At 45.7% G+C, this 26,070-nt stretch overlaps 1 protein-coding gene across 1 annotated transcript in view; it reads left to right on the top strand.

Annotated features, from left to right (window-relative positions):
• Positions 1-3,301: 3,301 nt before the first annotated feature.
• The window catches only part of KLF3 (KLF transcription factor 3), a 74,208-nt gene continuing 51,439 nt past the window's right edge, over positions 3,302-26,070 (top strand). Inside the window, exon 1 of the mRNA XM_085642276.1 lies at positions 3,302-3,432. The gene's annotated coding sequence lies outside the window, so the exon portion shown is untranslated. The remainder of the gene's footprint in view (positions 3,433-26,070) is intronic.

The following is a 26,070-nucleotide window of genomic DNA, read 5'->3' as shown; positions in this document are numbered from 1 at the left end:
GGCCCAGTCATATGCAAATCAGTCTTGACCTTGTTCCTCTTGGGAACAGTCCAGCCCGAACTGCAAAGCCAGGTCCTCCCTGAACCAGAAGCAACCATCCTGGGACTGGTTTCCGAGCATCGCCTCTCATCAGCCAGGCTAGCTTGAATCGAGTGGTGCAGAGAGCATGAGACCCACGTCTGGGCATTTCCTTCCTACTTAGGGCGCCTCCTACGTCACCTCCATTGCCGACCTCGTCGCATCCCACAACATCGCCTCCACGGACTACATTATCCTCAGAGACCTAAACTTCCACCTCAACAACCGCAGCGACCCCGACTCCACCACCCTTCTTGACATCCTTGCCAACCTCGGACTGAAACAGCTCATTACCACCCCCACCCACAGAGCCCGACACACCCTCGGCCCCATCTTCGCAGGAGGGACTAACATCGACATCAGTCAAACCACTGAGCCCCTCTCGACAGAGCATCACTGCATACACTTCACTTTCAACACCACCACCGCACCCCAACCTACTCCGCGACCGCCACGAAGGAATTGGATCAAGATCACAGAGGAACACCTCAACACCACCCTCCTCCTCGACCCCCACCCCCCGCCACGACTGACGTCAACTCCGCAGCCAAAGAACTACACCGCTGGATCGCCGGCTGCGCCGACAAGCTCGCACCCCTCCGCCTCCCAATCGAAGAACGCACCCTAAAGGCTGCCTGGTTCACCACCGACCTCAAAGAAGCCAGGCGCTCCTGCAGACGCCTTGGGAAACTCTGGCGGAACAGGAAAACCACCGAAGACCAGAACAACTACAGGAATGCCATGAATGAATACCACCAGCGCATAAAAGCAACCAAACAGACCTTTATCAAGAACAAAATCGACACCAACGCAAGTAACGCAAAAGAACTCTTCAACGTCATACAGCAGTTCACCAAACCCCCCAGCGAAGCCACGGATGTCATACCCTCTCAGGACCTCTGCAACAAGCTCAGCGCCTACTTCCACCTGAAAATCAGAACCCTCTACAACAACTTCAGCGAACAGATGCCGGACCCAACCCCCCTCTCCACCAACTACCAGCAGATCATCACCGCTTGGAAGCCTGCCACCACCATGACCATGATGAACACCCACTCAGGAGCCCCCATGGACCCCTGCCCACCACACATCTACCACAGAGGCGCCGCCGCCATGGCACCAGAACTAGGCCGTACCATCAATGCCTCCCTCGAATCTGGCATCTTCCCCGACTGGAAGCGGGCAGAGGTCAAGCCCCTCCTCAAGAAACCCTCCGCCGACCTGACGGACCTGAAAAACTACCGGCCCATCTCTCTCCTTCCCTTCGCAGCCAAAGTCACCTAGAGGTTCATCAACGTCCAGCTAACCACCTCCATCGAAGAAAACTCCATCCTCGACTCCTCCCAGTCCGGATTCCGCAGAAACCACAGCACCGAGACCGCTCTCCTCACCGCCACCGATGACATCCAAAGGCTACTCGACCAGGGCCACACTAGGGCCCTCATCCTTCTAGACCTCTCCGCAGCCTTCGACACGTCTCACACCGCACTCTCGCAGCCAGACTCCACGACGCTGGTATACGAGGAATCAACCTCAACTGGATCCACTCCTTTCTCTCTGGCAGATCCCAAAGGATCAGACTCCCTCCCTTCCTCTCCAAACATACAGAGATCAACTGTGGACTACCTCAGGGATCCTCGCTCAGCCCCACACTCTTCAACATCTACGTGGCACCCCTCGCCGCCATCGTCAGACAGCATGGGCTCAGCATAGTATCTTACACCAACGACACCCAGCTCATCCTCTCTCTCACAAAAAACACCGAGAACACCAGACTCCGCTTCCAAGAAGGAATGAAAGACGTTGCAGACTGGATGAGCGACAGCTGCCTAAAACTGAATTCGGAAAAGACAGAGGTCCTCATCCTTGGACCCTCCCCCACTGCATGGAACAGCTCCTGGTGGCCCCCTGCCTTCCAACCTGACGGACCACGCATGGAACCTCTGCATCATTCTAGACTCCTCCCTCACCCTTACCTGCCAGATCAACGATGTCGCCTCCAACTGCTTCAACTCCCTCTGTATTCTCCACAAGACCTTCAAGATGATAGCCCCTGAATGTAGAAAGACCGTCACCCACGCACTCATAATCAGTAGACTGGACTACGGTAACACCCTCTACGCCGGAATCAACAAAACCCTGCTACACAAGCGCCAAACCATCCAGAACACTGCAGCTAGACTCGTCCTCGGAACCCCATGACACGAACACATGACCCAGCACCTACGAAACCTCCATTGGCTCCTATTGAGAAGAGAGTAACATTTAAGCTACTCACCCACGCCTACAAATTCCTCCACAAAATCGGATCCACAACCTCAACGAAAAAGTCTCCTTCCATGCACCCAAGAGGGGCCTCCGTTCCGCCGACCTGGCCCTGGCAGAGATTCCATGCATACGCAGAACCAGAGCAGGCGGAAGAGCCTTCTCCTACTTCGCATAGGGTTAAGACCCTCTAGGGTGAGTAGCACGCTTTACAAACCCGATTGATTGATTGACATAAGCAAAAAAGACAGATGATGGACGGAATGCTGAACAATGCAAATTTGGTGGCCATGTCAAAAGAAAATGTGCTGTCGGTAAATGACAGTACACTACCATGCTTTAGTAATGGATTTATGATGGTGTGCTACAAAATCCATCACTGGCTACATACTACACCCCTACCACTGCCAATACGCTTGCTACACTAGTTCTTTTTCTGGCACTTTAATTTTTCACAATCCCTTGGACTTCAGTGATGCAACATTGATGGCAGCACTCTAATGCTGAAAAACTGTTCCACCAGCACTGCTACTGGACCGCCCTTGCCACACCTTCCGGCCCAACACGTACAGGCAGGCGGACTCCCTGGACACTGAGCCTGTTCGTCAGACTTATCTGGCTCCTAGGAGCCCTTTACAAGCCCTCTGCAACGAACGGAGAAGCTCGCCTTTGCCCGTTACGTGGAGTGGCCGGTGTCAGACTCAGGACTTTCCCACCATCAGTCTCTCCAAAACTATGCCTCATCGCAGACTGGACAGCAGGGGATAAACAGCTTTTCAACACATACTGGACACCAAAGAAAAACGGTCAGTGTGCGGCTGAGGTATCACTTCCGGGTCAGACGACTTTTTTCTAAGCGGTAGGACGGCCTCTTTGGGAAAGGCTGGGCCATCCTTCTTTCTAACCAATCACTGTGTTAATTGGGTGGAACCGCCAGCCGACCCCTCCCGCTACCGCCCCTTGCTTGTCTATCTGTATAAACTAGCTAACCGAGTACCTCTGCCAGTCTTCACTTTTTTAAGTCGTTTAGAGTCGAAACCAAGGCAGAGGCAGTTGGATTTTTAAAGATCCTGCATCGGGAGGCGGGAGGTAAGGCCCACACCTCCCGCCTAATTCGGGGGAGGGGGTTTCAGCATGTGTGCTTTGCTAGTGTCTTGTATTTAGAGGCTGCTTGCAATGGGGTATTGAGGGTTGTTCGTGTGAAAAGTGCCTCTCCAGGAGGGCACGCAGCCCATACACTGTATATCTAGGCAATGCCCTTAGTTACAGATACACAGCTCTGTTCTTAAGGGCAACACGTTTCAGAAGGCCGGGGTTAATCGTCCAACTGAACTAATGCTCTGTTCTTCAGCTTTTTTGTTGAAGTTACATGCTTATGTTGGACTTTGAAGGGTACCCAGTATCTTGTTAAAATTGTACTCTAGTTCACCTGGGATTGTTTCTATTGTGTGTGTTTAATTCATGTTTCGTGTTTTCGCACTCCATTGCTATAGAAGCGGAAACTGTTTTAAGTGGATAAAAAGATAACCTCGTAAAATGCTTCGCATATTTCATTTGGTTTATCATGTCACCAAAACGAACCTCTCGCAGTAATATCGGAGAGAGATGCACACGAGTAAGTGATAATACATAAATATAGGCATTTACTTGATGTATACCTGTCTACCTTCTTCCATTTCAAACCGCCAACCGTTTACATTCGGCTATTGGCTAAATAGCCTTGTGTTTTTGCTACTGGTTTAGAGAATAAAATTGAGCACTGTAAGAAGCTTTGGTAGCATAGCTAGATGCAAACGTTCGCTATACATTTATGTTGATAAAGATTAAGTAACGGGGTTTGCACTTATGTCCACTTTTCTGTATGTATTTTCTGGTTATTTGACCATCCTGTTTATAAATTGCAAACTATGTCCCTACATGGATTTCATGTTATTATGATGCAAATACAGAAGCAGGCTGTTATGTGAAAAGCCTATTTTATAATGTTCCAAACGTCACCATAATAAATAAAACCCTTTGAGGTTTGTAATACTGGCAATTGTACATAGTTTTAATGCTATGGTATACAGGGCCAGGCTCTGAGTGTCCATCACACAGAATAATCAATCGTATCATTCATTTAAACGTTAAAGGGCGAGTAGACGCTACCAACATTCATTCGAACGTGTGCCTTTGGGGCCGTCGGTTATTTTACTTACGTTGGTTACCGTGGTCTAATGATGCTAGATTTTATCTGTGAGTTTTGATTTCTTAAAAAATGTATTCTAATAAGGCACTGGGTAAATTACATGGCCCAGATTTGTAAAGAGATAACTCTAGCTGTCACTGCTAATCTGACCTAGCCCAAGGAGGGTTGCCCGCTTTGCCCATCACATGGGCAAGCTTTTAACCTTGAATAGAAAGTTTCACTGTCACACAGCACTACGTGATTGCTTTATTGTACTGATGTGTACGTCTGCTCTGTTGCTTCTCGTCGGTTTCCAATGGACCACCTGTGACTGCTAGGCTTTAAGGAGAATATTGAGTTTGCAGTTTTTTCCAAAGAAAATCGGAAAAATCCGAGCGCTATAGAACGTATACTATTGTTTTTTTGAGAGTTACGAAACTGGGGTGAATATGACTGATGTCTCAAGGAAGAGTTTTGTTACGGTGACAAATACTGCTTTTGTCATCTTCACATATTGTTTTCATTTAGCCCCATAAAAGGTGTCCAAAAGTAGATGGTTCGATTCTTTTGGTGAAGCAACTTTCTTTGTACACGTTAAACACGCACAGTTTTGGTTGCTAGCTTTCAGCACACAAATATGCATTGTTCCATATTATAGTTGGTTATCACCGTATTCGCCTGTATACAATCCTTATTGTAAACAACCTCAGTGCTGTAGACTAGTGGAACTTTTAATCATCGATTGATTCTGCCCAGTGAAGTAGGGGCAATGAAATTTGACCTGGTGGTTGCCACGTTGTAGTTTGAGCAAGATAAAGCAATGTCTTTCGGCTTCCGAACAGGGTTTCTGGAGAGTGGAACACTTTTATTGGGCCACAATAAACAGTCTATGCTCAGATAGTTTTACCGGCCATTAACTCTTGTATTCTCTGGGAGGTAGATGATACGACAAGCAGCTGAGGTAAAATGCGGTGACTCATGGTGGTTATAAAACAGACATTTAAGGACACTCCATATTCCAGAAATATCCCTATCAGTGCAGCGCTACACAGGGCAGGTCTGGCATATTAAAGGCGGTGTTTTAATTCACACCCAGAAAGCACACGGCCCCTCTAGGCTGCTGCTGCTGTTGTTGTGGGAGGAGGCCAGCTGCCCCGGGTCAGGGAGGGCTGTGCACATGTTGCTCTGCTCTCCCCGGCTGCAGGGCCGCTTCCTGCTCTTTGTCCCAGGCTGGGCCTGCGTCACGCATTCCTGGCGGCTGCACGCGCGCCTTCCTGTTTGGGACTGTTCTCTGCCAGGCCCTCGCCCGAGCCGTGCCCTTTGTCCCTGCCCAGCAACTCCCAATCCCCACCCAGGGAGCTATCTGCCGCCTCCCGGCGCCTCCCCGCGCTCGTGATAGTTTAAGATAGGAGGTGCCTTACGAAATCAGTGAACCTTTTCACCCCACCCCCGCCTACACTGGAAAAATAAAGCCTGTGTCTTTTCCACTTTAGAGAAGTGCGCACAGCATGTACAGTGCTGCGTGTTGTATAAGTTTACAAAAAACAATAGAGTTGCCAACCTTCACTTATGTTCTTTCATGATAGGTCTGAGAGCGGAAACTTACCTGGTGTATTGGAATAATGACAAACAGGATTGGGACCTTATAGGGGCTATTTAAGGGACATTTTGAGGATGAATGCTAGAGAGCAATGGAATGGGACGTAGAAGGAGGACAAACGAGACGCAAGGGAAGTTTATGGGACGTCACATGACAACATTTTTTCCCTCAGAGAAACTGCCCCTTCACAGCCGGACTAAAGTTGTCAAACCTTCAAAATGGTCTACTAAATACCCCGTATTCATATTAAACAGCATATGGAAACGCCACAGGAAGTTTTATACTAGAAACGTTGCCTCTTCTACCATTATTGTTTCTTCTTGTGTTGTGGGGATTTCTCTTAATATTTTGACAGGCCATCGTTCAGCCATTCCTCTGTCATTTTTTATGCTCCTATCCCTCAGATATTTAGTTATCCGGCTTAGGTTTGCCCTTCTGTGATCCAGTGCCGTTTTAATGTTGGCCCTAACATCTCTGACTTCATGTTTCATGCCAGCATCTTACAACGCGTTCCTTTCTGTAATTCTGTCACGCACCGGCCCTTTCCTTTATCTGATGGCCTGCCTTTCTCGTGGTGGCATTGCATTTATTACCTATCTCATGCCCGTTTCCTGTACTCCATCTTTGTGCCATGGCTTTCTCGTAGCTCTTATTTACCAAGTAGGCAGGTTTTTGTCTATTTCAAATACTCGGACTAATTTAACTTTTCGCACTCATTGTTCGAAAATCAGTTAGTGCTTTTACCAGTAGAGTTAAGGACCATGATATAGGGTCCGCTGTTTCAATGCTAATTTTTCATTACTACTGGGTTTATGACCTTAAACCCCTGCCACGGACTTGCTTAGACCTCTGCCTTCTTCACGTCTGGGCCCCATTCCTCACTTCAGTGGTCGGGAATGCTGTGAACCATCTCTTCAAGTATGTAAACGACCGGTGGCGTTGTTTCAATGTTTGGAATCGAAGTTTAAAATTCGTTGCACGCATAGGAAACTTTCCAAATATCTTCATGGGTAATTGGCGCTTTATAAATACAATTTCAATATCACTAGGCGCTTTTTTCAGCATCACTAGGTGCTTTGTACCCGTGGGCTCTGACGACGTGACAAGCCTTCCCGGTTGCCTCGGTGTGTGACACATACCAAGACGTAAGATCTGCCCGCCCCAGGCCATTGCTCCTGGAAGAAAAGGGTGAAAGGTGAAGAGCACCACCGCCCCTCCTCCCCTCTCTAGCCCCTGCTGGCTCGGAGGAGCCGGAGCTCTGCTGCTCCATTGTCCAGACAGAAGGCTCTTTACTTCGGAGCGCCTGGGAATAGCTCGGGAGGGGCTCGGAAGGAGCGGCGTGTGGGGGAGGGTATACCTCCATGATGTTTGGAGGAAATGGCTCATCCCCTCCTGCCCGGGAGCACTGGGACCCAGATGCTATCGGCCTCTCACAATGCCTCCCTCCCCCGCCAGCTTCCTGTGCAGCCAGGGGTGTGTGCAGAGGTGATAAGTGGCCTGGCAGATGTGCCGGTGGAGGCTGCACCCGGCGCTGGCAGCGGCTGCCAATTCCAAATCTGCTGACCGGCTGGAAAGTAGCAGGGGCTGCCATAGAAACAGTATCAGGCGGCTCGGCTCGCATGTGTGCAGTGTGCCCCAGTTCGAGTTACGCAGACCGTGTCCTTCCCCAGGCTCACCGGTGGAAGCGGCAGCGCACACCTCGGTGGTTTGAATTAATTCAAACCCGCCGCTTCCGTGCCCACGTGTGCACCTTTCATTTAGAAGCTGGCAGCTGCCACTCTGTTGTTCCCCCTGGACCGCACCGGCCCGCCATGGCATGCCTGGAAAGCACAATATTTGTAGTGCGATCGTTAGAACTCACAATGATTAAACGAAGGTCGTGTACCAGTTATGTATGTAGTGAGAATTCTGAAGTGCACTCAGAATCTTGCAATTATTATTATTATTTTTTTTGGGAAGGGGTGGGGAGATGGCAGGGTGGAGAGAGTCTCCCCAGTGTTCAGCCCGCGAGGCAAAAAAAAGCACGAGGTTTTGTATGGTTGGAGGCCGATACAGTCCTCAAAGAAGCAGGTCTTTATTTTTTGAGTGGACATCTGATCAGTGACAGGGTGTTTTTCCTGATCGTTGTATAGTTGGAAAATTAATCTTTTCTGGTCTTATCTCCTTTTTTGCATCTCGTGATTTCTAGTCATACCAGGTCAAGTCTGCTTGTATTGCTTTGACCCCAGTTAGTAGTTTCTGTTTTGAGGATGGCAAGCAAGTTTTGATAGGTCAGGCTAGTACCGATCCTTCAACACCAGCTGCGTTCTTATCAAGTTTATTATTTGCACTCCCTGAGCATGACATGCAGGTCAATTCACCTAAATTCCTGGGGTAGCGGAAGTGATATTACACGCCCTTTAACTTTCACACACACATATGCTTACATATACACAAGCATTCACACTTACACACTCTCACATAAACACAAGTCACCCGCAAGCACACACACAACATATATTTTAAGGCATTTTTTTACATACCTCGGCTGCCAGAGAAGGTCATATTTCAGCTAATTGAACTCAATTTTTACAACACTAATAGTGAAAAATATGATATCTATATATATTCACTGAAAAAACCAAAGGTCACAGGGGCGTTATAGTTAGGAAATAGATTTTTTTTTTTTTTAGAAATTCAGTGAAAAAACAAAGGTTACCGGGACGTTATAGTTAAGCTGATATTTAACTCGTACAAAACCAGAGAAATTCAGCAGTTATAGTTAGCCGAGCTAATTATAGCTCACGCCCCCGCAATGCACTGCTTATGACCTCACATATTACATCACTCATGACATGGTCAGTGACATCACTGATAACATCTCAAATTACATCACTGATGACATCTTAAATGACATCACTCATGACATCATCCAGTGATTGTGAGTGTTTTCTAAAAGTTACTGAGAGTGTATATACATACACTTATATATATTCTCCACTATTAGTGTAATTATATAATTGGCAGAATACAAAGAGAGTGCATCCCCAGCTGACGTCCATAAGGACAAGCTGCCCTGGCGATCCCTAAATGACGTCCATGGAGCATGATATTTTATTTTCTGACCAAATCATTTAACAATGATGTGAATGCTCTCTCAATTACACATAGTGAGAAGTCCACCCCAACACGGGTTCACAATCTGCATGTAATGCCATACCCACCTATTGTTTGCTGTTGTGTTATGGCATGTGCCATTGCCATTTTTGTATATATTTGCCGCAGTTGGACCCAGGTCATAGCAGATTTGTTATTTTAGCATGCAAGTAACATTATGATATGGGGTCTAGTAGAGATCGGATTATTGACACCAGGCTGCCATGGGCGTGGGAGCATGCAACAGGAAGTTTATTAGCCCACTGTACAGATGAATGTTTATATTTCCTGTTATGTCACCTGTTATTTAATCCCCTTTCACGTGTGCATGCTTGGCTGGGCAAGTTTGGCTACTAGGTGCACCTGGGAAGTTAGCAGTGGGTAGTGGCAACTGTTCAAAATGTATACGATGCATACTTATGTTTCAGAAATAGGATGAATATTAGGTCACTTGTAATGCCCGTAGTAGGCTGTTATTTTCTTTGCCCTTGTTGATCCAGTAGTTCTGTATTTCCTAGGCTACTGTTCTCGGCTTTCCTAGAGAAAATTTGCTTTCTTTCCCTTGGTAAAGGGCACACAGTTGGATGAAAGGGGGAGCTGGGTTGAAATTCAAGGGCCATGTTCTTTTTGTAATTCTCTGTTTGAAAGACAAGCATCTCTGGTGGTATTCCAGTTGCAATATAGGGGTTGTGCAGCCAGCAATATAACAGTAACAAGGTTGTTTTACTGGTTAATTACAAATTCTAACTAAATCCGATAGATACCATCTACGATGCAACTGGTCAACCGGAATTTCAAACACAGATTCAAACTAGGGGATCTCAAACCTTCACGTATACATTTTTCATGACAGTCTTTATTATGTAATCATAAAACAAACTACAGCCTTAAAATACACAGAGTATTAGCAACATGCAACACAATACTGAAACCATGTTATCGTTTTTTACTCAAAACTTTCGGTGACACTGGGTTTTAATGGGCCTGCGGTGAGGGAAACTGCCTCAAAAAGTAAAACACTGAAAAGCCAAACGAGAAGAGTTCATGGTGATTCAGTGTGGAATTAAGTAACAGCTGTGAAGAGCGCTGCTGACTTTAGTGTGTGGCGTAATAGTGTGTTGGCCATCTTGGCTACGTGCATGTTGGCCCCTGGCCCGTTCGTATTTAGCTCGTCTGATTTGTAAACTCTACGTACATCCTCTGGGATTTCTCCCCAGCATTTTAAGAGTTTTACAAAATGGATGGCCGAGGAATCACTCCGTCTGATGCATTCTTCCGGCCAAAAGCAACGCGTGTTTCTGCTCCTATTCCCGCAGAGTTGGGTTTGGAAGGCGATAGCTGTCATACCATTCGGAGTACTTCACTTGTTTTTCCACTGCCAGATAGCTCCCCTTGCTAGTCTGCACGTTAATCCTGTACAGCGACGAAGGAGTCTGAGACAAGACGCTGGGGGGAGTGGGCCTGGTCAAGGGAAGGTATTGTCTGCAGATGCTGACCGAAGCAGCTTGCACTCATCGCCTTCCTCATAGGCTGATGAAGATCGATGCAAACAGGGAAGCCTGGCTAGGATCAAACTGTATGCCTCCCCCTGGTAAAGAATCTGACTGCACATCAATTGAACATCCCTGTCCCTGTACACAATAGTGAAACTAGTATGACGTCTCCTGGTGGTGCAGAGATACCGGTTGCCTATGGCATCAGGAGCATCTTTATCCATTTTTAGGTCGAGTTTGCTACTGCCTGTTACAAGGCATAGTGTGGGCTTATAAGAACATAGAGGGGCTTGGAGCATGCCTGCCCATTTCTCACCACTGGTTGGCTTGATTGTCACTCATCTTCCTGCTTCTTATTTTATGTTTTTTAAGTCTCGCCTGAGCCAGCGCATTCGCTGCCCTGCAAGACATTTAGTAGTGGGCTTTAAAAAGTGCTACCCCACGCTTTTGCTGGCCTAGCGCTTGCGGTTACGCACGCGTGCGCTGCCGCCAGCGCCCGATCAGGCACCATCTGTCTTTCCTCTCGCTTGCTCTCTGAACACTCCTCCGCCCCTCCCCCGCCGTGTCTCGCGTTAATTCGCGCTGCTTTCACTTTCGCCACACACCAAACAGAGCCTTGATGACTGCAGTGACTCGCTCAGGCTCTCGACCGGTTTCAACTTTTAAGGTACTTTCTCTGCATATACTTTTTTGTTTTTGTTTTTAGCACGCGCACTCAACTCCCGTGCTTGCTTTCGCGCACGCACGCACTACTCGCGTGCTTGTTTCCCCGATGCTCTGCTCCGCTGTGCTCTTTTCAAGAGGTAAATAAAACACATGATTTATGTGGCCCAAGATTTGTTAATTGTTTACAGAGTGAAAGCTCTTTCTCTCCTTACCTTGTCTCTCCCTACAATATCTTTGTAATTGGGAGCCTGCATGCGACAGTGGCCTTGCTGCCGGCCCCCCTGCCCCCACCCCCGCAGGCCTCCTCCTCTGCCCTGCGTTGAATGAGCCGGCTCGCTGGACCCTCTCCGTATCGCCTGCCCTCCCCTGGCACCAGGCGCTATTATGAAGCCTTGTATGGAAGCGCTTAAGCGCAGACAAGGAGCCCAGCTCTGCAGACAAGTCCTTTCTCTTTATCTTGCATAGCTCTATTTCTCTCCTTATCTTGCCTCTCCCTAGCTTCGCAACCCCTCCCGTTATTTGTCTCCCTTTTTCTCCCTCCCTCCCTATCTTTCCTCACTATCATTCTACCTCTTACTCCATATCTTATTATCTTACCCTCCTCCAGCCTTTCTTATTTCTCTTGCTCCGTTTTCTCCCTCCTCTCTCCGTTTCCCTAGTTGACATGGCTCCAACCAGTGTTGTGATAGCTTTACAGATTCTCAGCTATGAAAACAGTTTAGTATCATGAGTTTTATCTCCTGTCTATGTTTCCTCCGTTGTATGCCTCATTTGTTCCAGTCTTTTCTCTCCCGCTCTCTTCACGCTCCCACACTCTTCCCCACCATCAGCCGTCCCCTCTCACCCACCTTCTCTCCCCTCACCCACTTTCTCTCCCCTCACCCCACTCCCCTGAGACGCCACCTTATCCTTGCGGGTCGCTGTGCGGTTTCCATTCATCCACCGCCATGTTGGCATTAATTGCCAGCGTGTGCCAAATATCTTTGTAATTGGGAGCCTGCGTGTGACAGTGGTCTCGCTGCCGGCCCTCCCGCCCCCACCCCCGCAGGCCTCCTCCTCGGCCCTGCGTTGAATGAGCCGGCTCGCTGGACCCGCTCCAAAGCGCATCCCCTCCCCTGGCGCCAGGCGCTATAATGAAGGCTTTTATGGAAGCGCTTAAGCGCGGACAAGGAGCCCAGCCCTACAGACAAGTCTGCGGTGTGGGACAGAGAGCTGCCCAGCCCGGTGACCCGCCATCTTGGTAGTCCTGTTCAGGAAATTACTGGTGGGGTCTAGTCAAGGGAGTAGCCAAAATATTAAAATCCACCCCCCCACGCCCCCCACACTTCGAACCAAACATCTTGTGGCACGATGCAAACTAAACAAGTCATTACGACAATCCTCAGAAGAGCTATCTTGTCTATTCCATCCATGCATCTGCCCATTCATCCTTCCCTCCACCTGCTGATATCCACAATGTCACCTTTATATTCTGTCGTGCATTCAATCTTTCATCCATCATTCAGTCTTTCACCATTCTGTCCGTCCACCCATCTATATCCAAACCTATGTATCCATCTCCAAGCCCATCCATCCATCACTCCTTTCACTCATCCATCCTTCTATACGTATACCCTTTCACTACATTCATCATTGCACTCTAGCCATCTTCCCTTTCACTCATCCACCTACCCTTTCCCTCAGCAATCCAATCATCCATCCTTTCTCTCATCCTTCCACCCAACCACTCATCCATCCATTTACCCTTTCATTCACCCATCCACTCACTCATCCGTGCTCTCACTCATCCATCCACCCTCTTTCACTCATCCATCCATTCTTTTAATCATCCATCCGCCCTTTAATTCTTCCATTCACCCTCCCTTTCACTCATCCATTTACCCTTTAATTCATCCATCCTTTCACTCATTCAGCCATACTTTCATTCATCCATCCTTTTGCTCATCCATCCACCCTTCCACTCATCCCATCCATCAATCCACCGACCCTCTTTTACTCGGCCATCCACCCTTTCACTCATCCATTCCCACACACCCTCCCTTTCACTCATCCATTCCCACACACCCTCCCTTTCACTCATCCATTCCCACACACCCTCCCTTTCACTCATCCATTCCCACACACCCTCCCTTTCACTCATCCATCCTTTCATCCATTTGTTTACTTACCCATCCACCCTTTCATCCATCCATTCATCCACACATTCACTCTTACATCCACCTACCTTCCCTTTCATTCATCCATTCTTTCACTTTCACAATTTAAGTTCCAACACCTGCCCCCGTGGGCGTGGCCATCCTTGTGGTCTTATGGGTGATGTAGTGCACTCAAGGCATGTAGGGCAGGTGTTGGAACTTAAATTGTGCACTCTCAGCAGCGCTTCCAGTCGTTCTGCTTTAACGCCACTGAAGAAATGTTACTCCTGAAACGCGTCTGGCGTGCATTGTTTTATGCTGCTCCTAGATGTTCTCCTGCTGGCAGGCTGTCAACGAATAAACACGAGCTGATACTTACCTTCGTGTGGAGTCTCTTCAAAGGGGTTTCCTGTTTGTTTGGATATATATATAATATACTGTAATACTTCACAAGACAGAATAAGCATAAATCCATGGAAGAAATTAAGAAAACAGACAAATGAATCCCTCTTTAAAATGTCACATCTGCCACATTACATCGCTGTCCAATTATGAATCAATATACAATGTACAATTGATCAGTGCAGGGAGATTGTGAAATTAAAATTCATCAATGCGTTACAGTCATAAGAATTTAGATTATCCACTTTCTTCAGGACAGTCAATCTTGTTTCTTCCTTTGACTTTTATAACATACAAGTCTTCAAATACAACATGACAGAGTAATCTAGCACATGACTGGGTGAACTCAATAGAGAGGATGTAAACCAGTCCTTCAAAGAATGGTGCTCATGACAACATAGAAGCTTATCAAATTTTAATCTTCTGTACTTCAGGCATTCGGAAATTAGACCCCAACGTCTCACTGTTTGTAATATGACGGCTGAGCAAAATCCAACTTGCTCGTAAGGGTGACTTCTGGAATCCCTTAACAGGTCAGGCCTTCCAAGTGAAATAACTCAAGATATAAAGTAGCCTGCAGGCTTAACTGTTACCCCTCTTCATTATTGAAACCTCTGCCCCAGCAGTTAAATTATCTGACGGAAGCTCTCTTGTTGAACACTATCTACATCAAAAAGATGTGTCAGTAACTCCATGGTCCCTAGCACTTTCATAGATGATGTATGTGATGTTGAGGCTGGGTTCATGTGTCATTCTTCATGGTCTAAAATGCGTTGTCTAAAATGGTTTAGTGATGGTTCCAATTTGGGAGTGAGTTTTCGTTCCACCTCACCCGCATGAGAGGTATCACTGGATAGGTTGTCGTTCAGTTTGTCACACGTGTGTCACACATGCACTGGTAACAAGACAGATTTCTTTGTCCACGTAGACTGAGTAATCAAACTTGAGGTTATGTATTAACAGATTTCTTTGTGACAGTCCGAACTTTGCTCTAGCCATTCACTATCCATAGGGGGAATGGTTACTATTTGTAAAGGCAATAGATTACCCAGTAGACGGGTCAAAGGCCATTAAGCAGAGCGAAGCCCCTCTTCTACACATATAAAATCTTTACAAGGGCGCTGCACGCATTGCCTGTAAATACTGATGCTGACAGATTTGGAACAGATGTGAGTGAGCAAGAGTATGAATTCAATTTTTTGAAGAATGATCAAAACTAAAGTATAAAGTATTCAGACAGGCAAGAATATTCTTTCAAAAATATGTTTTATTGAGTTCCATAATAACAATAATCTTGATGCATTTAAACTGAGCTTTTAACAAATTTGTAAAATCATATTGCAGTATCATTTCCTAGTCTAATAAGAGAAAAGAAAGAAAGGCAAAACAAAGAGAAAGAAGGAAGAATTACAATCTTACTTATCAGACAAAAAGTAAGGCATCGGCTGCCCTTAGCCCCTTTGGTCTTAAGAATAGCTGCTTCAAGTTTGTGAATTCGACAGACCTAGACCACCATTCTTTTTTTATTTTTATTACTTATTTTTATACAAGAAAACATTCGCAACAGCTGTTACAGGGTTAAGACAGTAGGATGCATAGGATCAATCCTGGCTCTAGCAATGCAAAGTCAAGCGGTAACAGTTGCAGAATCTCAGGGGTTAATAGTGCATTTATATGCCATCAGAACAGCTTTCTTAGCTAACTTCACATCATACCCCAGATAAGACGAAAGATATACAGAAATTCCAGTTCATAAGTTAAGCGAGGGACAGCCGACAAACATATGAACAATGTCAGCAGAATAAGTGCTACACCTGGAGCAGCTTGTCTTATTATTCAGACTTACCCCAGTCCATCTGCTTATCTTCTCTTGAGTATAGTAAAGCATAAATACAGTTTTAAATTGTTGCATTTTAAGGTTAATAGAAAAGAAAAAACGTTAACAATATCAAATGCATCAGTGATATAATCGGCAGAGCTAGCCATGCCGAGCTGTTTGCTCCACTTTGCCGTAGGCAGAGGCTGCCCATCTTCCTGATAGGCAGACATCATTTTATAAAGTATTCTGATTGATAGTCTACCTAAAGTTGTATAAAAGTACTCAGAATGTCTGAATCATCCAAATCAGCGAAGTGTAATTGCCTTCGTAGTAGATAGTCGCAAATCTGTAAGTGTTTTAAAAATGTTTGGTGTGGAAGACCATGACATGCTTGGAGAACGGAAAAAGTATACACCCCGATGAATCAAAAAGCTGGCCCAAAGTTTTTAGACCTGATGTAAACCACAGCATCATTGAAGATAGGTGAAAAAACTGTAATACCCCACAATGTAGAATACAGATGTATAAATGGTACGGCATATTTACTTCAGATTTCCCCCAGATCCGATGAATGTCTTTAGTGACCTTGATCCGCAGTTGTTTAAAATAATTTTGGTCTGACCGCCTACATAGAAATAACCCAAAGCCAGGGCCCAATGCCAGTTGATAACCCAATACGACAGAGTCAGAATCTGAATATGTAAGTAAGTTCCAAATATGCAGTCCAAAAGCTGCCCAGAAGCATAACTTAAAATCAGGAAATAACACTCCGCATGGATTAGCTGGTAATTTCATATAGCGTATTGCCCACCTAGCTCTTTTACAACCCCAAATAAAGCTGCCAATGACCCCCTCAAGTTGCGTAAAAAATGTGTTCGGTACAAGAATATTCATTATTTAGTGGAAATAGTAGGGCTCTGATAAATTTGATTCTTCCATTCGTCTTTGGGTTACACAAATTTAGTTGTCTAGCCATTGCCTCCAACCCACTACAGAAGCCTCCGCACACCGCTGGCTATCTAAACAGGTGAAGTGCATGTAGATTGTAAAACTCTTTTACCCACCTGCACTTGACATTTCCAAATGAAATAATTAGTTTGAGTTAAGATATTTACAACCACGTGGGCATGTGAATATACTTCTCTGAGTATTCCTGACTGCACAGTTCTTGAAGACTCCACAATCGATTAGAAATGGCATAAACTGAGAAATGTCACCATGTCCACACATTGGTTCTTTGGAAGGCTACAGCCTAGTTTAGGACTTAAAGGCAATTATCTTTTCCAAAAGTGTATCCAAATGATAAGCTATCTTCTGCAAAATCTCTTGGAAGACCAACTGGTCAAGATGCAGAAAACTCTGAGGAGTCTTAAATTTACATCTCAGCTCAAATATAGTCATCAGTGAAGAATTTGTCACTCAACTCTTATTCCTTGCCTATCCCATTTTGTAGAGGTGTGCTCGTCTAAAGGTTGTACTTTTTGGGACAACGGAAGCAGTGCTTTCCACAAGGACTCCAAGAAGCTTTCTTTCATTTTGAGCCATGTAATAGATGCAGGGCACCCTGACAGGTGCAGACTGGCCTGTTGGGAAATGTGTGGCATTACTTGTCCTGAAAAAGGGCCAAAGCATTGGCTATTGATGTTATACCGGTGCAAGAAAATCCCACTTGCCATCTGTATGCCACCGTCTGCTGCCTAGCCCAGTCCAGCAGTAACCGAATTGAGCCTTAGAGGCACAGAACCTGAGAGCCAGTGACCCGAATGCATGCTTAAAGCTTAGACAGAATTGCTCCTCGCATGTAAAGCAAATTTGGGAGTAGGAGTGTTTCTACTTAATATCTCTTAAATGTACTCCGATATGTTGTGTAGTAGTAGCTTCTCTCGGCTAAGAACCCCCATTAGATACGGTCTAGTCCAAATTAAAGTGGATTTGTTACCTGGAAAAATAGTATCTGCCAGTTACTCCCAGCGGTTTAATCCCCCGATACTAGATTGTTGGCCTTGCTATGCTCAATTAGTGATGGCTGGATTTAAATGTATCTGCGAAGTTTGAGAAAGTTTAGGAAGTTGACACATGTCAAAGTTTCTCAGCTTTGCAAAATTTCACCTGCAGGCAATATTCCTGCAAAAAAAATCTTTGCGAAAGAATTTCCCCCGTTTGGTTTTTTTGCAGGAGTTTTGTCTGAAAGTATTACTTTTGCTAGGCTTTTTTTTCCTGCAGATCGTTTTTAAACGTCACAATATTGCAAACCTAGTGGCATTCTGAAAGTCTCATTAACTACACCTTTCCTAGCTTCAATTTCTTTTGTAAATGCCTTTCTAATCTCTTTCTCTACCGGTAGCTGGCGGCAAGAGGGCTCGACTATTATTATCCGCCTTTTTGCCGCATTATTGTAATTAAAGATGCCCTATTAGACTATGGACCAACCAAGCACCGTGAATTTGAGGGCAGGTCAAAGGCTTGGGTATTGATGCTATATTCCAAGGTCCGGCTATAAAAGCCAACTCTTTAGCCCAATGAAAAAACCTGCTTGCGTTCAGAGAAAAATATATATCGAAAAAGAGTCTCACAGTTGGGGAGCTTCGGCTGAGAACACGACCCTCTCCCCTTTTGGGGTGCACTAAAAAGACAAACCGTGTAAAAAGGCCACAAGTAAAACCCTTAACTCCGGGAAACTTATCTAACCCTGCGAAGAGTATGAAGGGGCCATTGAGTGTTAAACCAGGACTGTGGGCTACTTTTCTGGATGTGTGGGAGGGAGTAAAGCATTGTTTCTAACGTCGTCTCCATTTCTTTACGCAGTAACATTTTGATTTTGAATGCAACGTTGATGAAACTTAACTCAGTCTGCTAAACCAGGCAATCGTTGTCTATTCAGTAAAAATCCCATGAAGCTGGCACTGGTGTTGTGTAAGCAGAGCCCATCTCGAGGGTGGCAGTACCTGTGGTCACCCACGCTGCAGCACAGCTGCTGGATCGCAGGGCGGCAGCCTTGGCACTTGATCACCTTTGCACCTGCCCTTATTTGCATACAAGACTTCATCACTTCACCTACTGTTCCGCGGCACGGGGAGTGGCGCGAGGCTTATCGAAAGCCGTGTCCTGTTTGGACATGTTCGAACGCCTTGGCCGACGTCCACGCATGGAGTGACTGGGTGGGGCAGGAAGAAAGTTAAACGGCGTGTCTCGGGGTGGCGAGAGGGCTGAAGCGGGCGCCGCCCGCGCCGCTGGGCATGCTTTCAGGTTTCGAGCCACCTCTCGGCACGAGCCCTTCGGAGACTTGAATGCAGCCTTAAAGCAACTTAACTCACCCAAGTGCGTCTCGTTTAGATGTGCTTACCGTCTCACCCAGGTGGTAACTCCCCAGAGCCGGCTAGCACTTTTTACATTTGAGAATGCTTTCTTTTACATGTGTTCTCTAGGGACAGTTATATCAACAACCTAGGCAAGTCTTCAGCCTAAACCAGTGAGTACTTTCAGGACAGGTTGTAGAACATTAATTAGCACAAGATAAATGTTGATTAATGTTTGTTTTTTCAGTGTGCTGTGGGCTTTCGATCAGTGTACCACGGTTAATGAGGGCGTTTTCACTTTGCCCGATCTAGGCACTGCACTGACCTCCGGGCATAGTCCGTCCATTTCTTTAGCCATCCAGCGTGACGTTGCTCCACAAATACCTGTCATACATTAACCACTTACCCCCCCCCCCCCCCCTCTCCGGCCTTGGCTCCTTTCTTTCTTGTCTCTCGTGCAAAGGTGCGTGCAGTCGCACCCATTGATCCAGATGCTGCTCTTCCTATCCCTTCGTCCAAATTAAACCCGGCAATTTGCTCAGATTTGTGGGTTTTTTTCTGTGGTCACCCACCCCTTTCTTCAGTTGCTTTGTCAAGGTAGCTCAGCAGGCTACTTGCACAATGAGCTGTGAGCAGGAAGTTGGAGCAGTCTGGGTGGATTTACTGACTGCCCTCTTTTGTCTTTTCAGTCTCTTTATTTCCATGATAGTCTGGAAAACACCACACAGCCAGCAGCTAAATGTTTCCACACACAGTACACTGGCCCACTGTGCAGATTAGCTGCCGGGTATGGCAACAAAATGTTGCCTAATCCAATGCCCAGATTGTCAACATATTTTAAAAGGTATTTTAAACTCTCAAATATTTCTAGAGCCAGTTTTTGCATGATGAAGCCATTATTTTTTGACCACTGAAATAAAGTTTTCATTGGCAATATTTCTCTTTTCCTTGATGACACCGTTTGTGTAAATAGCACTGTTACTGTTCAGTAGAGCAGTTCACTCATGAAAAGAGTTGTTTTGAGTTGAATTATGCAAATACAAGTTTGGGGCTCCACACAAAATCCATATAGTATAATTCATCACATAGTGGAAGTCTTCACTTCCGGGATTCAAGTGTACAAGCTGCTTATCTACTCGAAGAGTTCGCCAGAACTTGCCCTTTCAGCCGCCCTTGCAAAGTTACTTAAGTTCATTAGCGTTGCTTGGCACACTTTTGTTGTGGTTCAAGATACTACATTTTTACTGTGACAAGTTCCTCAATCTTTCCTTAGAAGTGCCTCCCCAGTCACAACAGTCTAAGCGTAGGCGGAAGTAGCATTGCTCCCCTGGCAATGGGAAATCCCCAAGGGACTTGAAGGTTGTTTTGGGGCACAACATAAGCTAGTAGCAAACATTCTAACTCTAACGCCAAGACTATTGAGTTTTATTCCCAATTTTTGTAAATTTAGAAAACTGATCATGTGTAAATCACTCTCAATGTCAGTGCCTGACTTTCCTTCCATGCCTACATTAATTAAGATCACTTGCAATTTGATTGTTAAACATGATTGAGTGATGTTGGTCTGTGGCTTCTAAGTATGCACCAAAGCAATGTAGCTGCCAGAGTGGGACTCGGAACAGAACAATTAAAACCATCATTCAAAGAGATACATAACACTGACCTACAGTGTAAGTGGGTTGAGTAAAGCTCCTCTCGCATACCAACCACTCACAGATGCAACAAACAGAAAGCATTAGAAAGAACATTCACACCCTACACTCACAACACAACACCAGAGTCACATAATTGGCAACATAGTGCTGGCTAACAATGCAATGTAACACAAACTATTAGGTGATAGACAACCATAACTAGGAAAGTCATGCATCTCACTATGGTCAACACAACACACACTGTCAAAGACTGTACGTGCTCTGCCACAATAGTTCACCCAGGGTATCCTCTGATAAAACAGAAGGACCCATCACTAAGCTTTACACAGATTATTCCCAGTGTACATCCACCTAACAACAAGCATTGAAAATGCAATAGGTCTCGCCTTTGATTAAGTTAAAGCCGTTTGCTTTGCTAATGTTATTATATAGCAAAGCAAATGGCTGTAACTTAATAAAAGGCTAGATCTATTGCATTTTTAACGCTTGTTGTTACCCTTGTTAACACCATATGGGCTGGTTTCACTTTATTAATATCAGTTCAACCCCTAAATGCAGGAATCAGTACCCTGTGAGGTAGCGCTTTATTAACTTTGATACGTCTTAACTCTGCAACTTAGTGGAAAATGCGGCAAATCCTCAATTATGTGGGAAACTCCACGGCAGCAGAATCGCACAATTCCAGCAGCCCTGCTTTTATTTGCAGGATATAATGAGCATGTGCAGCGCCCTCTTGAATTCTGTAGTCTACTCAGCAGAGAGCCCATATTATAACAACACCCCATTGCCTTGTGTGTATCACACAGTGGTGCATAGTGTGGCATAAGAGGACAGAAAACAGTGACTTGGCGGGATTATACTGTTCAGTCTGACCCAAGATAAAAGACCGTAACACACAGCTTAAGATAAGAAAAGATATAACACAGCATAAAACATAGCAAAGCATATAAGATAGCACAGCACAGAACAGCACCTCAGATATAGAAAAGAATCACATATAAAATAGCACAGCATAGAACATAACAGAGCACAAAAGCACATTAGAAATAGCTAAAACATACGCAGCATAGCACAGCATAATTTAGGACACAGAGCAGCATATCAACACATCGCACTATAACACAAGACATAGCAAATCATGGCATAGACTATACCAGAGGACAGCCAGCAGGATATATAGTTTAACACAGAACAACACAGGGCACAATATATTGTATAACATAACATTCAAGAACATACAGTATAACATAGCAAATCATGGCATAGACTATACCAGAGGCAGCATGATATACACCATAACATACAGCGTAGCGCAGGACAACACATAACACAGGGCAGCGGATCACAGCACACAATAATATATAACAAACATATGATCACATATTGCATACATTAGCAAAGCAAAAAATATACCAGAACACAGCATGATATACACCATGACGTACAGCATAGCGCGCGACAACACATAACATGCACATGGCAGAATATAATAAATAAAGTATATCATCACATAGCAAAGTATTACTCAACACCCACTTAACTTGGGTGTAGCACTTTATGAAGAGAAGCGCTAGTGGTTAAACTGGCGACTGCCGGACCATAAGTACTAGATGCAAAACACAGACCCTCAACTTAACTGAACTATGAAATGTAAGGCAAACCATCCCATGTGCATGTCACCTCACGGGCGTGTCACTCCTGGGCATCGGGCTGCATGTGCCGCGACTCTCCCATCTGCCAAGCGCTATACATACCTGAAGCCGTTATAACTCAAAGTGTGTACACAAGAAGACACATTCATCCATTGACTGTAACTTAGCAGAGCACAACAAACCGTCATGGCCTGGGCAAGCTGCAGGGCGGCGCACAACACTTTCTTGGGGTCTCTATGCGACATGCCTATGCATAAACGAGCGTACTCCCACACTGTGTCCACTGCACCACTCACTTGAGCTCCATTAACATCGATTGTTGACTGCGCTTAGAGGCGGCGACAGCGCTATGTCAAGCACGTATTATCACAATTATTAACATTCATTATCATCATCCTCGTGCAGAAGATGTATGTGGGAGCCCCCGTCCGGCCCACGTGTCCAGCCCCCGTGTTCTGCACTCACCTCCTCAGGTAGAGCAGCAGACCACAGACCATCAGCAGACCCCTCGATGGCAGTCACACCCCCATCCTCATTCTGGCCACAAGTCCAACAGCTGGCCCAGCTTCAGCCCACACACTTCCAAGCTCCTCCGTGGGGCCTGTGCACGGGGGTCCCTCCTTCTCCTACGATGACAGCCTCAAAGCCACCAAGTAACAAGACGTGATGAAGGGCGTTATTTCCCAAACCCCTCTTTCCCAGAAACGACCTCACACACAGCAAAAAAAAAGTACACGTCCAGCTGTTGGGCTTCCAATAAATCTCTACTGTGTCATCGTGAGATTCATGTGATCCGGATGGGGGTGGCCTCGGAAACGCCCAGATTGCAGAAGCGACCCCACTTTTCTCAGAGGAAAAAAGCCCTCTGGCACAGGAAAATATACAATTTTTCACTTGACCTCAATAGAAGCCTTCCAATTTGGATCGATGTCGGTGCCATAGAGCTTGGAGAAGAAGGGATTTGTCGAGGATCACACTATGTCGGTGAAGTGAGATAGCCGGGATTAAGCGTGGGTAATTGACCGTTCGAGCGACAGATGATATGTCCTCCACGTTTTTGCCCAGATAGCACTTCGAGGTAGCCTCAGACTGCGCTCCAAACAGAAGTTTATAAGGTACATCCGGGCTGTGGATGACAGTTCTGGTGAGACCCACTCCCACCCTCCGCTCCTAGAAGGAGCCGAGCCTGCACTGCTCTCCGCCACTCCCCCGCTCATTCTCTCCTGGGGGTCATGACTCCCAAGCCCACCTCCCCTGCTGGCGCGCCGCAGCCTCTGATCTGTGCCTGCTCCCACCTTCTGCTTTAAAGGCGCTGCACTGTGTAGTATACAGGTATTGAGTGTACTGCACCTCTCCTGCTTCCCTACCTTGCTGCTCAGCCAGTGTAGATGTTCTTGGAATGTTGGTATGCGTGGTGAGATCATAGAATGCTGGTATGACTGTGTGTGGAGTGTCAGTTGAGAGGATGGGCTGAGCAGCAAGGGAGCTGCTCCTGGTGGGGCTCTGAAGAGAAGATCTATCTTACATCAAATTCAATCTTGTGATTCCTGATTTACCAACTCTTCAATAAATATACATGTAAATCCAACTGGCCTTGCCTCTTACATCTACCATTACACACTGCTACGGGACTGATGGACTTATGCTAATGTCGCTCACTCCTGCAGCTTCTGATATCCCTGGCCCTGTGGACCACAGCCTTCGGTTACTTCTGTTTCTGCTTTCTGTTACTCCGCACAGCTTTACTAAGTACAGTAACTGGAAAAAATACCAGTGGTAGCGGGAAACGACCTCCAGTTCTGTTTTCTGTGAATCCTGGGACTTCGAGTTTTTCATTTGGAGGGAGGGAAAGCGGAAGCATGCCGCAAAGCGCGCGCGTGCGCATCTGTTTTCTATACTTGTGCACATTTAGTTTGGAACAAGCAAAACAAGATGGCGTCGGACTGTCCACTGTCGTACGTACTCGTGCATGTTTAGCTTTGTCTGAATGGCGAGAGCAGCCATGTTTGTCCATCCGTACGCGTGCATGTTCGGCTTTGGTTGAATCGATCACAAAAGGCCCTTGCATGGCGAGAGCAACACATGCGCGCTGCTAACGCCAGGCGAGACCTAAAAACGAAAAGTACAGCTGAAAAAGGACAGGTGCTACCATGGGGAACAGATCTAGAACTGATGTCAACCATAAAGAGACATTCCTTGCGAATAGAAGAAGGCTAATCTCCGGATCTATTCATTTTTGTGGTACTCATGTTCAGACAGGGGAGGATTTGGCTAGGGTAGCGTGGAGTCCCAGAGTTAGCTACATTTGGAAATCTGCGACTTATAAAAGAGCAAGCTATAAACATGATGAACGTTTGTACAGAAACCAAGAAATATCTGCCAAGATGTTTATGATGTGCTCTATTTTACCTTTTCACAGACGAGCTTCTGATTAGAACACTGTTGAATGTGATGAAATTAAGGGGGCTGAGGCAGGTCGTCTAGGTGGGATAGTACAGAGGTCTAGACTGAGGCTCAGACAGTTTTGGATAGGTGTTTTTAATGGGGTTTATTGGGAGTGGGGGGGGTGAAACCAGACTGTGTCTTTTAGGCACAGTAAACTTTAAAGTGGGGTATGCGTTGCTTTGGCTAGTAATTTCCAACTTGACTTTGGTTAGGCACCCCCCAGTCAATTGAGACGGTTTGTCCACTCTGTACCAGTCGCTCAATTATAGAGGCGTAGACAATTCTGTCTTAAAAGCTCGATGCTGTATTGGAAGATTGTGCTGTATTGGAAGATTGTGCAGAAGTACTGAATCTTCACATTTTTACCATCACAGAGGCACCCTTGTCAAGATGATTCATCATGGGCTGTGCCTTGTCCTTACAACCTGATCAGAATAAGGCCCCCACTAACACCAAATACCCTAGTACTCGCCATCACATGATCAGAGGGGGCACCCCAAGTAGGGTTGTCACCTGGAAGGTTTTCTACCGTCACCACCGGTATTTTTGTCCCGGCGGAATTCAAAAATTAAGCAAAATCGCCTAAAGTCAGTTTTCTAGCTCTTATTTGCACATGGTTAAAACAGTAACTATAAATAGAAACCACTTTGAAATGTGTTTTAGATCCGCGTCATCGATCCCTGGTTAATAATTTAAATAAACAACGGCAGAAATTTCATATTAGGAATGAATACATACGACTTTGTTTAAAGTCCTATTTAGTATGAAGTCCGGGCCTTTACAGGCTCTAAAAACAACAGCAAATGGCCGGTATTTTACTCTTGAAAGGTGGCAACCCAAGACATCATGGACACTGTTTGCAGCGCAGAAATGTCATTCTATAAATCACCGATTACACGTGTTTTAGTCGAATGAAACTAAACTAAGAGAACAACACCTAGAATGCAAGAGGTTGCCACCAGCACGCCCAAAACTCGTAAAAGTGAACTTGATAACGAAGTGATTCATTTTATTTTATTTAATGCATTTTTTATAGCGCGGACCTTACCGAAAGGTGCCAGAGCACTTCAAGTACGTTACGTGAGGAGAATTTTACATATTTACACGTTACAGATAAAAACGAGAAAGAAGAAAAAGTAAAATAAAACAACAGATGGCAGTCACACAAAAAACACATTAGGATGAGGATCGTACAGGCATTGATTACACATCTACAATATTGTAAGAACTTCCTTGAGGGACGTGAAAAGGAATGCATTAGT

This window comes from Triturus cristatus, chromosome 2_2, assembly GCF_964204655.1.
Source record: "Triturus cristatus chromosome 2_2, aTriCri1.1, whole genome shotgun sequence".
NCBI lineage: Eukaryota > Metazoa > Chordata > Amphibia > Caudata > Salamandridae > Triturus > Triturus cristatus.
The sequence above is the reverse complement of the archived record's forward strand: the minus strand, read 5'-3'. Positions and strand labels throughout refer to the sequence as shown.